This window comes from Sus scrofa, chromosome 4 (genome assembly GCF_054392235.1).
Source record: "Sus scrofa isolate SSC_HxYL_T2T_F1_AM1 chromosome 4, Sscrofa_HxYL_maternal_Yorkshire_Landrace_v2.0, whole genome shotgun sequence".
Taxonomy (NCBI): domain Eukaryota; kingdom Metazoa; phylum Chordata; class Mammalia; order Artiodactyla; family Suidae; genus Sus; species Sus scrofa.
This window is the reverse complement of record NC_139386.1, coordinates 34335457-34346963: the sequence shown is the minus strand read 5'-3', so window position 1 is coordinate 34346963 and position 11507 is coordinate 34335457. Positions and strand designations below refer to the sequence as shown.

Here is an 11507-nt window from a genome sequence, read left to right as displayed (position 1 = left end):
GCAACCTGAAACCCAGCAGGGGGGCCTCTAGATTCGCCCTCCTGGGAACTCAGAAGGGAGCCCTTTCCATCCCACCGCCCACTCACCTCCCCATGCTCAAGCATGGGCCTCCTCATGTCCCACCCCCATCTGGGCCTTGGCAAAGGCCACCTGTTTCCTGTTCCCGGCCTGGAAAGGCTGTGCCCTGGTCTCGCCCGGCTGGTGGCTGGCTAACAAAAGAGCAGCTGCTGCTCCCCTCCCTCCGCCCCCTCCCTCCCGGGCTCAGACACACCCGGACAGCGCTTGGGGCAGATCCCTGACTACAGTTCCCAGGAATGTTAGCAGCGGACTCGGGTTGGTTGGAGCCAAGATTGCTGGCAGGATCTCAGGAGTCTGAGAGGGTCTGAACTGGAGTTGCCTGTGCAGCCGGCAGCAGCAGAAATGCCCTTAAAAAGGGAAAGGAGAGACGCCAAGGAGAGAACCAGTGCCTGTGCCAGGAGCATGCAACTCCCAAGAGGTAGGCAGAGGGCATCAAGCCAACGGTCAGTGTGACGAGCTGCCACAGACCGAGCACCTACTAACCGCCAGGGCTGTTCAGGGCTTTCCACACACCGCCTCTTTTAACCCTCACAACAGCTCCCTGAGTTAGAGTCTAACACCATTACGACTCTGCAAACTGCGGCTCGGAGAGGTTGAGTCACCTGCCTGGGGTCACACAGCCCATAAACTCATAAGGATTCAAACCTCCTCTTGATAACAAGGACTGGAGCTAAGCATGAGGGGGCTTCTTTCGTTCCTAAGAAAACAGAGGTCCAGTCCTCCCTTTAGAAATTCCTACTGTTCTGGGAAAATGTGTGGCCTTCATGGAAAAAAGGCAGAGGGCTGGCATCTCCAGGGACACTGCTCTGTGACCTGGGGCAGTAGGGACAGCACATGGAGGCCACACCGAGCTATAGGAAGGCCAGTGCATCCATCTATGTGCTACACAGGATAGTCTGGATAGAACCTCTGTCTTGGCAAAAAGCCATAGAGGGTGGGCTGCAGAATCTCCAAAGCCAGAGGAAGGGAACAAGCTGGCCCCAGATTTTGTAGAGAGGCCCTGATCTCTGGGGAAGGGTGCAGTGCCCTGGGCGGAAGAAAGAACGTGCACGGTGGGGTCAGACAGACTCTGCTCGGCCCAGATGTGTGGCCCTGACTGAGCACCTTCCCTCACCTACGAAGGACAATCCCAATCCCAGTGGCATCTGTGTTGGCCCCATGGTTATGATCACATGGACTCTGGGTTCTAAACACACAGACACTGAGGAGAGTGGTTGGCACACAGTGTCCACGACGGAGTCGCCCTGATTCCTGCCCTGGAGCCCTAGGTGCAGGTGATCAGGTTGTGGGGCACTGGCCACGCCTCCTGGGAAGTGGGCGGAGGCTCAGACCCGGCTGCTGGCTCCCCGGTGGGCAGACCTAAGCGCTGGGACTGGGTTCTCACCTCCACCTCAGGACCCAGGATCCAGACCCATCCGACTCCAGAACAAGGAATACAGAGGCCCTTCTCTGGCCTTGTGGCCATTCTGCAGGACTTCGTCCTCACACTTGAGGCTCTGCCTTGAACTTGTGTTCAAGGAGTGCAGCCCCTGGGGGCGTCTGAGCTGGGTTCCCCCCACCCCCTTAACCCGTTTTCCCTCTTCCCAGTCCTCCCAGACCGGCTCTGAACCTGCTGACCCCTCTGTGAGCCACGGGGTCCTGCCATCCCTTGCTTCCCTACTGCTGCCCAGATCTGCCCCAAGCCCGCCCTCACCAAGGAAGCCTCCTAAGCCAGTCCTGCAATCTGCCCTTAGGTCAGGCAGCCCAGAGCCGTGAATAAGAGCAGTGAGGGAATCAGGGTGGAGGCGCCCAAACCTTCTCAGCCCACAGCACCCTCAGGTGGCTGCGCATATGGGGACCCATAATCAGGGTGATTCATTCATTCAACAAAGCGTAAAGGGACACATCGTCTGCGAATTAGACCCTGAGCCAGAAGCTGAAAATACCTCCAGTGAATAATCCAGCCCCAGACCTTAAGGAGCTCCCTGTTTAAACTAAGAGACAGACAAGGAAACACGCATTCACCTGCTTCCCAAAGTCGCAGGACAGAGAACACAGTGGGGCGTGTACAAGGGGTGCTCCCTACTCCGGATGCTCTGGAAAGGCTTCCTGTAGGAGGCAGCACGTGAGCCAAGCCCTAGAGTTAGGCCAGGCAAACACGGAAGTACCTCAGGGCGAAGCACGGAGCAAAGCCAGAAGGTTGTTAGAGGAAGCCTGGCACCACTTTAAAGACCAGCAAAGAGAGAGGAAAGTGAACGGGTAAGCAGGAGCCAGGCCAGTGGGGAACCACTGAAGGATTTTACAAAGGAAGAAACTGGAGTTCCTGGCACAGCAGAAACAAAACTGACTAGGAACCATGAGGTTGCAGGTTCGATCCCTGGCCTCACTCAGTGGGTTAAGGCTCTGGCGTTGCTGTGAGCTGTGGAGTAGGTGGCAGATGCAGGTTGGATCTGGCGTTGCTGCGGCTGTGGCGTAGGCTAGCAGCTACAGCTCCGATCAGACCCCTAGCCTGGGAACCTCCATATGTCAGTGGTGGGGCCCTAAAAAGACAAAAAAGACCAAAAAAAAAAAAAAAAAGAAGAAGAAGAAAGGGAAGAAACAGATTGAATCAAGCTTTTAGAACCAACATCCGGCTGCAGTGTGAAGAATGGACAGGGAGGACAAGACTGGAACACAGTTAGAATCTAGGCACTAGGTAGTAGGGAGTGGAGTCGAGGTGATGGCAAGGAGAGTATAGACTCGGGACTGTGGGCAGGACTGAGTGGCAGAGAGGGTATGGGATTGAGGGAGACAGAGGAGAGGAAATAGCTCCAGGTTTCTGCCGTGGGCTGTTGAGTAGATGGATGGTGGGGGGTTCGTCTCAGGGTCCGAGAGTGGGCTTGGGTGGGAGGGAAGTGATGAGCCCGTTTGGGACATGGGTTTAAGGTGTCTGTGGGGCCTCCGAGGGCAGATGACCCAGGGAGCAGGTATATACAAGGGCCTGGAGTTCAGAAGGCCACCTGGGGAAGGGGCCTGAGGGAGCCAAAGAATCCAGGCTGGGAGGCTTAAGGGGAAGGGGAGACCCCTGGAGGAAAGGACGAGCACAGGGGCCATGTTTATGCCCACACCACACCAGTATGGACCCATGGACCATGCTTTTTTTTTCCTTTTTTCTTTTCTTTTTAGGGCAATACCTGTGGCATATGGAAGTTCCCAGGCTAGGGGTTGAATCGGAGCTGCACCTGCTGGCCTACACCACAGCTACAGCAACGTGGGATCCAAGCCGAATCTACGACCTACACCACAGCTCATGGCAATGCTGGATCCTTAATCCACTAAGCAAGGACAGGGATTGAACCCAAATTCCCCAGGATCCTAGTCGGGTTTGCTAACCCCTGAGCTATGAAGGCAATTCCCCCATGGACCACACTTTTAGTAGCACTGATTTACGGGGCTCCCCACACATGGCTGTGGGCTTTTCCATAATCCACTCCTGTTTATGCGATTATGGTTCAAAAACTGATTTTTCTCTTCTGCCTCTTGAAATTTCAGGTTTCACCAAAGCACGAACTAGGTTTGTTGACTGGTTGAGTGGTAGAAACAGACAGCCGTGTGTGAGGCCAGGAGAAGATCAGCATCACCTCTACGATATCAGAAGCAGCTGCAGAAAACTCATGGAATCTCTGATCCCACCAGGTTTATAATCTTGCAGCAGCAAAGTGTGAGGCCAAGAGAAGACCAGCATCATCTACGATATCATGAGCAGCTGCAGAAAACTCATGGAATCTCTGATCCCACCAGGTTTATAATCTTGCAGCAGCAAAGTGTGAGGCCAAGAGAAGACCAGCATCATCTACGATATCATGAGCAGCTGCAGAAAACTCATGGAATCTCTGATCTCACCAGGTTTATAATCTTGCAGCAGCAAAGTCTGCTAGGCATTCTCCAATATCCATTCTTCTCTCCCTCCATAATAAGAGTTTTAGGTGGAAACATGGTTGCTCAGCTAAAGACTACATTTCCCTGCTTCCCTTGCAGCCAGGGTGGTCATGTGACTGAATTTTGGCAGGTGAAGTATAAGCAGAAGTTATTTCTGTCCTCTTAATTGGGTGTGTGCTCCCCTGTCTCCCTTTCCAATTTCCTATCAACTGGAAGATCACAAAAGCTAAAGCAGCTTGGGAATTAAAGATGGAATCTGTGCAAAGAGAATGGTAGAGCCTCCCTAAAAGCTCTGGATTGCTGACCATCAGGCAAATAAACCTCTATTTTGTCTAAGCCATGTCATCTGGAGGTTGTTTTATCAGAGTAGGCTTGCATGAATCTTACCACCGAAATGAGCAGTGGCAACAGATCCTGGTGAGTTTTCTGACTTCTAAATACAACACAACAAATAAATATGTTCTTCTAACATCCTTTAAGGACCAGTACGCCAGAAATTATCACCTGTAATCCTCACAATAGCCTTCTGAAATGGGGAGGCCTGTTACCCATGCCGTGAGTGTCTCCTAAGTTCTTTTTATGGCTGCATCTGTAGCATATGGAAGTTCCTGGGCCGGGGATTGAATCAGAGCTGCAGCTGCCTATGCCACAGCCAGGGCAGCCTATGCCACAGCCAGGGCAACACCAGATCCGAGCTGCATCTGTGACCTACACCGCAGCTTGCAGCAATGCCAGATCCTTAACCACTGAGCAAGGCCAGGGATTGGCATCCTCACAGAGGCAACATCATGTCCATAATCCACTGAGCCACAATGGAAACTCCGACCTCCCATGTTCCCCCCTTTCTCTGATGGGGAACCAAATTAAAAGCACCTGGAACCATGGTGGCGGTGGAAGCAGAACATCCTCAGAAAACCGGAACTGGGATACAGAGCTAACGCCATTCAACTCATTCATTCAGCAGCTAGCGATAGTGCGCCGACTGCTTGCCAGGCTCTGAGCTAAGGACTAGAGGCACGGCAGTGAGCAAGCCGATGAGCACCTGCACTCCTGCAGCTTGCTGTCTCTGTGGGGGAGACCTGGGCTAAACAGAAAGGCTTTCAGAAGATAAGTAATTACAGTGGGTTTGAAGGTGAGGAAGAAGACCACTGGGTCAAGGTCACCGAGAAGTCTCAGGCAGGTATGGAGGACACAGTAACTGGGACCAGGTCTGGGCCTCTGGGAGCTGGGGGAGATGGTGAAGCAACTGCATTCCCCATCGTGGGCTCTTAGGCGTCCCACCAACACAGGAAGGCCATCTGCACGTTTATCATGCCATCCTATAAGCATGGCACCTATGCACAGAACAGTCCTAAAAATCTTCATTCTGGGTCCTAAAAATCTGAGATAAAGACTCCTTCACACCTCCTTGGTTTTATTCAAGATAATTATTTTCAAAATGTGTCATTTAAAAAAAAAAAAGAGCTCCTACTTCAGCTACTAACAACAGCAGCAAAAAAAAATGCATCATGTTTTTACTAAAATGGCAGGCTTTTGCAGCTGAAGAACTCAGAGACCACTTGGCGAAAAGCTAAAAGAGCCAGAACTGTGAGCTGGACCCCTTTCTTGGTGCCTGTCCAGGGCTGAGACGTTTCTAGAAGCATGTCTGCTTTACCACTTAGAGATGGATCTGTCTGGGAGTCTCCCCCTGATAACCTAAGTCCCGAGGCTGGGAGCATTGTCATTTTCCTAGGTTACTAGATGTGTTTGTGCAGTCTTCCAATTTAACAAGGGGATAAACAAGGTGGGGGTACATTTTACAGAAGGATTAGCAGTTTAAACAGTAAACGAGCAAAGACCTGTCTGTCCAGTCAGCAATTCGGGAGTCAGCTGACAGCTGGGGCCCTTTTTTTTTTTTTTTTTTCTTCTTAGGGCCCATCCTGCAGCATATGGAGGTTCCCGGGCTAGGGGTCGAATTGGAGCTACAGCCGCCGGCCTACGCCACAGCCACAACAACCCCAAATCCGAGCCGCATCTATGACCTACACCACAACGCCAGATCCTTAACCCACTGAGCACAGTCAGGAATCGAACCTGCATCCTCATGGTTCCTAGTCGGAATTGTTTCCTCTGAGCTACCACGGGAATTCCTATGGGGGCCTTTTTATTGAACCTCTGTACAGGTATCAGCTTCCATCCAGATTAGATTTATACTGGGAACTGGGAGGCTGCAGGTGAGCCCCCCACCCTCCTTATGGTTTCTTGGTGAGTGAGCGCTGCTACTTTTTCTCTTCCATAGAAATCTGGGCCTCCATTGGGGTGGGGGAGGGGCGTGCACAGAGCAAGCAGGGCCTTTCTGGGCCTGTGTGAGTAGCATCAGTGGGGGGGGCAGGAGGGAGCAAAGTCGGGCAGCTAGAGAAGGGGCAGTGGCTGTGGGAATGACAACGAGGAAGGCTCCAAGAAACGTCTATACTCCATAGAGTGTCACTAGGGAGCAGACCCCAGCCTCCAGCCCCCAAGAAGGGCTCCCTTGTGATCCGGGAGAATGGGCTGGGGGCGCTCAGCTGGGAGCCAGAGCCAGCCCCGAGCGATGGCCTCACTCCAGGAACCAGGAGGCAGAGGCCCAGAGGGGAGACACTGAGCTGAGTCAGGGCTCCAAATACGCGTGCCTCTGGCATGCTCCCTCACCAGCCCCTCTGTCCTCCCTTCTCAGGCTGACGCCACCCCCAGGGCCCAGCAGCCAAGAGGCTTGGTGGCTCCAAATCAGCCCGCCCGGCAGTTGCTCTGCCTCCAGGAAAGAAAACCATGCTCTCCACCAGGCAAGGCAGCAGCCCTGGGAGAGGGGCAACCCTGGCATGCGCGCAGGTGCGAGCACATGCTGGCCCTGCACACGCGCAGGTACACAGATACGGGCACGCGTTAAAGTCAGATGAGGGTAATAAATTCTAGTCACATGCTTTAAAAATTAAAAGCAGAGACATAAAAGCTATTCCACAAGGGCTTGTCAATTGCTCGATACAAGTATTAGCAGAATAGTGGCGGTGGTCACGTCCCACACAGTTCAAAGAAAGAGAAGAGAGGAGTCAAGGGATGAAAAACCAAAGAGGGAGGAAAGACGATGGGGTGGCAGTGAGAGGGGATGAGATGAGAGGATGGAGGAAGCCCACTGAGCTTTGCTCTTACACGCGCACCATGCACTGGCCTCCTTTCTGGTAATAACTGAGCACCTGCTGTGTGCAGGCTCTTCACTTCCACCATTTATTTTGACTCTCACAGCAAACCTGGAAGGGGGGTAAAATTATCCCCATTTTGTAGATGCAATAGGGGAGGTTCAGAGAGGCTAATTGGTGTGGACAAGACCACACGGTAGATCCAGAACTGGAGCCAGCTCTGTTGGACTCCAGCATGCCTGAGCTTCCCAGAGACCACCCATTTCCCCGGCTGGCTCCACCTTGATGGAGGGAATCCCAGTGCCTTATCTGTGTCTGAAACGCTTCATGCTTCCCAGGGCACCTGACACACTGTAGGTCCTCAAGAAACACACAGTGAATGAGAGAAGAGATGTTGTGGGGGGCAGGTGGAGAGGGGAGAGCTATCACACTGCTACTAAGACGGGAGGGAAGGGGGACAGACACAGACAGAACCCCATTTCTACCGGAGCTGTGCTTCGGCCACCACCTGGCTGTGTAGGCAAAACCCTCCCATGTGGGTTTACTCTGGCACTGCTTAGCTCTTCCTCAGAGTGAAGCCTGGGAGGGATGGAGTTACAACTGAGTAGGGGCCAGCCTGGGGTGCTGGACCAAGCTACCGCAGCTGATACCTTCTGCCCCCCAGCCCAGGGCTTTCTCTGTTGGCTTCCCTCAGAAGTCACATGCAGCTTGGGTCCCATCCCCAGAGGTCTGCATTTATTGATCTGAGACGGCTCCCTGGCAGCAGAATTGATTCACAGTCCCTGAGGTAGCGCCAATAGGCAGCTGCCCCTGAGAACCACTGCTAGCCCATCCCACCACATATACAAGTGGCTCCACTAGGTTCTGCTCACTGCCTCTACTACAGGTGACAAACTGAGTTGCTGTGAGATTAACGGCCTCACAGTCATCACTACTCAAGTTGTCACTACTGAGGGGTAGGGGTGTGAGATGGGAACTCAGATCTGATCTCAAAACTCCAGCTTCTCCATCCAGCACTCAAAAGCCCACCTGTTAGGGTGGACCCTGACCGGGATGGCACTGGGTTCTGTTTTAGAAGGTTGCCACCCTGGCTTCGAGGTCCCCAGCTCATTGCTGTGTGAAAGGCGCACCCCCCTCCTTAGCCAGGGAGGCCAGCAAGGGTTTGTGTTATTAATGATCCCCGCCCCCCAAAAAAGTAAGCTCTTCCTGTTCACGGAGTTTTCCCACACATTATATCCCATTTAGTCCTCACACCCACCCTACGAGGCGAGCCAAGGAGGAGTGATCATTAAGTCCACTGCGCAGTGGAGACAAAAAGTTCTGAGCAGCTAAGATTTGGCCAAGTCACAGAGGTAATTGTTGGCCCAGGGGAGACTAGAATCCAGCTCTTCTGTTTCTAAGACCAGAGCTTTCTTTGTCTGCCTTACTCCTGAGTCGGGGTTTGGACAATCTGGCTTTGCTAAACGAAGCACAGTTGGTGACAGAGCAGGAAGCCCAGCTTAGCACAGTCAGGGTCTAGGCCTTGAATGGCCTAGAGAATGGCACTTAGAAAAATGCTGACATCTTTGGGCCTACGAAAGTGTTGGGGTTTTTTTTTTATCATTATTATTCTTAATTTTATTTTTGTGTTTTTTTGCCTTTTCTAGGGCCGCACCCGTGGCATATGGAGGTTCCCAGGCTACGGGTCTAATTGGAGCTGTAGCCACCAGCCTGCACCACAGCCACAGCAATGCGGGATCCGAGCCGCATCTGCAACCTACACCACAGCTCATGGCAACACCGGATCCTTAACCCACTGAGCAAGGCCAGGGATCAGACCCGCAATCTCATGGTTCCTAGTCGGATTCGTCAACCACTGCGCCACCACGGGAACTCCCAAAAGTGTTGGTTATTATGATGATTGTTGTGTGACACAAAAGTATTCTGGGCCCTGCTGAATCAAAAATCAGGAAACACTATCTGGCAAATTCAAGTTTTAGTGGGATTTTTTTTTTTTTAAATCAGGATTGAATTGGACACCTGTCTGTATCTATTCTAGTTCTAAAGCAACCCTTTCAAAGGTCACCAGGCCATGGCCTGAGGGGCATGGTCTCAGAGCCTTCCTGCCTGGTGGAGAATGGGCTCCCTGACCTCTGGCATGCCCTGTGACCTTAGCAGAGGTGAGTGTGTCCTGTTTGAAGGGGTGCTGTTAGAAACCCACTTGGGTGTTGCAGGGTGAGACCTGTGGGTGTGTCTGCGTCCACAGCACATGACTGAAGGATAACTGCTATTTGCCACTGGTCCTTGGGGACTTTTGACTCCCCTGTCTTGGCTAAATGGCATAGTTAAGAGAGCAGAGACAGAAAACCAGGAGACAGATTCCCATATGTCCTCAGCTGACCCAGCCAGAGCTGGAGCCTGAATTCTAGAAGAGGGTCCAGTGGCACGGTTGGCTTCCAATACCGTCAAAGATGCTCAGATCCTGTGAGGGCAGGAGGAGGGACTAGGCAGCCAGAGGACCAAGCTGCACAGCCTCTCCCACTCCTGGTGGGCAGTCCTGAGAGGCTGCCTCTGTATGCATCTCCCTGGCCTAAGCTTGTTGAAGTTTTATGGGGTTTTTTTTTTTTTTTTGGTGGTTTTCTTTTTTTGGGGTTTTTTTCCTGGCTTACATTTTCCCAGTTTAAAAATGAGTATGGCGAGTTCCTATTGCGGCACAGTGGAAACAAATTCAACTACTATCTGTGAGGATGAGGGTTCAATCCCTGGACTTGCTCAGTGGGTTGGGAATCTGGCATTGCCATGAGCTGTGGTGTAGGTTACAGATGTGGCTCGGATCCCATGGTATGGTGTAGGCTGGCAGCTGTAGTTCCAATTTGACCCCTAGCCTGGGAACCTCCATATGCCAGAAATGCAGCCCTGAAAGAGCAAAAAAGAAAAAAAAAAAGAAGAAAAAAAAAAAAAAAGGCTATGGCCCTAGAGAGGGTTGGATCCAACCGATGAATTCATTTTAATAAACATTGACTGAGGGATTATAAGATTGCTCGGGGTAGAGGGTACAGAGTGGGAAAGACTCCGCCTTTGCACCAAGGAAGACCAGGCCCTCTCCCTTGCCCTGCCCACTTTCCATCTTCTCCCTACCCCACCCTCCACCACTAAGGATGCCACACTACTCACTCCCTGCCCTGATGCCGTTGCACCTGCTGTTCCAGCTGCTTAGATATTCTTCCTCCCTTCTGCCCCCACTTCCCAAGGCACCCAGCCTTCAAGCTTGAGCATCATGTTGATTGAGGACCTCTAAGTGCCAGGCACTACGCTAAGCATTTTGTCTATCACTTCCTGAATGCTCAGAGCATCCCCGCGAGTTTGGTCCCATTAGCACCCCATTCTAAGGATGAAGTCATTGAAGCTGCTGGCACAGCTGGTCACAGGTGGCAGGGCTGAGTTCAAAACTAGGGGTGCCTGACTCCATACCTATGTCATTGCCAAACAGCTGCGAATATCATCCTGGAAGCAAAAGGCTCCCTGCACCCCAAGATACGTTCAATTAACAGACTAAAGAGTTCCCTCTGCCCTTCGTGCATATGGTGGTGCTGGTCCCCACCTCATTCCAGTGTAACTACTGTTCATGATTGTTGTCCCACATGGGAACTTCTGCAGGGTCAGAGTTCTGTTTGATCTTTGAATTTCCAGACCCTAGCAGAGTGCCTGATATGCATAATGCACTCAATAAATGTTGACTAATATTGAAAAAATGTTGAGTGAGTGAATAAAGATAAATCTGGGGTGTACCTGTCATGGCGCAGCAGAAACGAACCCGGCTAGGAACCATGAGGTTGCAGGTTCGATCCCTGGCCTCGCTCAGTGGGTTAAGGATCTGGTGTTGCTGTGAGCTGTGGTGTAGGTCACAGATGCGGCTCAGATCCTGCATTGCTGTGGCTGTGGTGTAGGCCGACAGCTGTAGCTTCGATTTGACCCCTAGCCTGGGAACCTCCATATGCTGCAGGTGTGGCCCTAAAAAGGAAAAAAAAAAAGACAAATTGGCAAATAACAACACAGCAAATACTATGGCAAATACTGGAAGAGAGATCTGAACGAAAAACAGAGGGGTTTGTTGTTAAGAAGTGGTCACATCTGGGTGGGGAATCAGGAAAGCTTTTCTGTGGGAAGAGGAGGTGGCCTTTGGTCTGAACCTTAGTCCTAGCTGGTTTCAGCATGGTGAGAAGAGGGCAAGGAGTCAGCTGAGGGACAGACTAGCAGAGACCTAGGGTCCAATACGGGATGTGCTCACGGCTGGGGGTTAGGGAGAAGCAGTGGGAGAGGAGGGTGGGTGGAACACGCTGGCCTTACAGGTTGAACTGTGGCCTTGCCGAGCTGTTGACGTCCTAACCCCTGGTGCCTGTCAGT

General features: G+C 52.1%; 1 long non-coding RNA gene across 2 annotated transcripts; it reads left to right on the top strand.

Annotated features, from left to right (window-relative positions):
• The first annotated feature begins 366 nt into the window (after window positions 1-366).
• On the top strand, window positions 367-10855 carry LOC100737961 (uncharacterized). 2 transcript variants are annotated; one of them, XR_014843540.1, is made up of 3 exons: window positions 367-496; window positions 3589-5815; window positions 10037-10855. It is a non-coding gene; the product is annotated as an uncharacterized LOC100737961 (long non-coding RNA). The 2 variants fall into 2 exon arrangements; XR_302876.4 differs by lacking the exon at window positions 10037-10855 and having other exon boundaries at window positions 3589-5818.
• The last annotated feature ends 652 nt before the right edge of the window (window positions 10856-11507 follow it).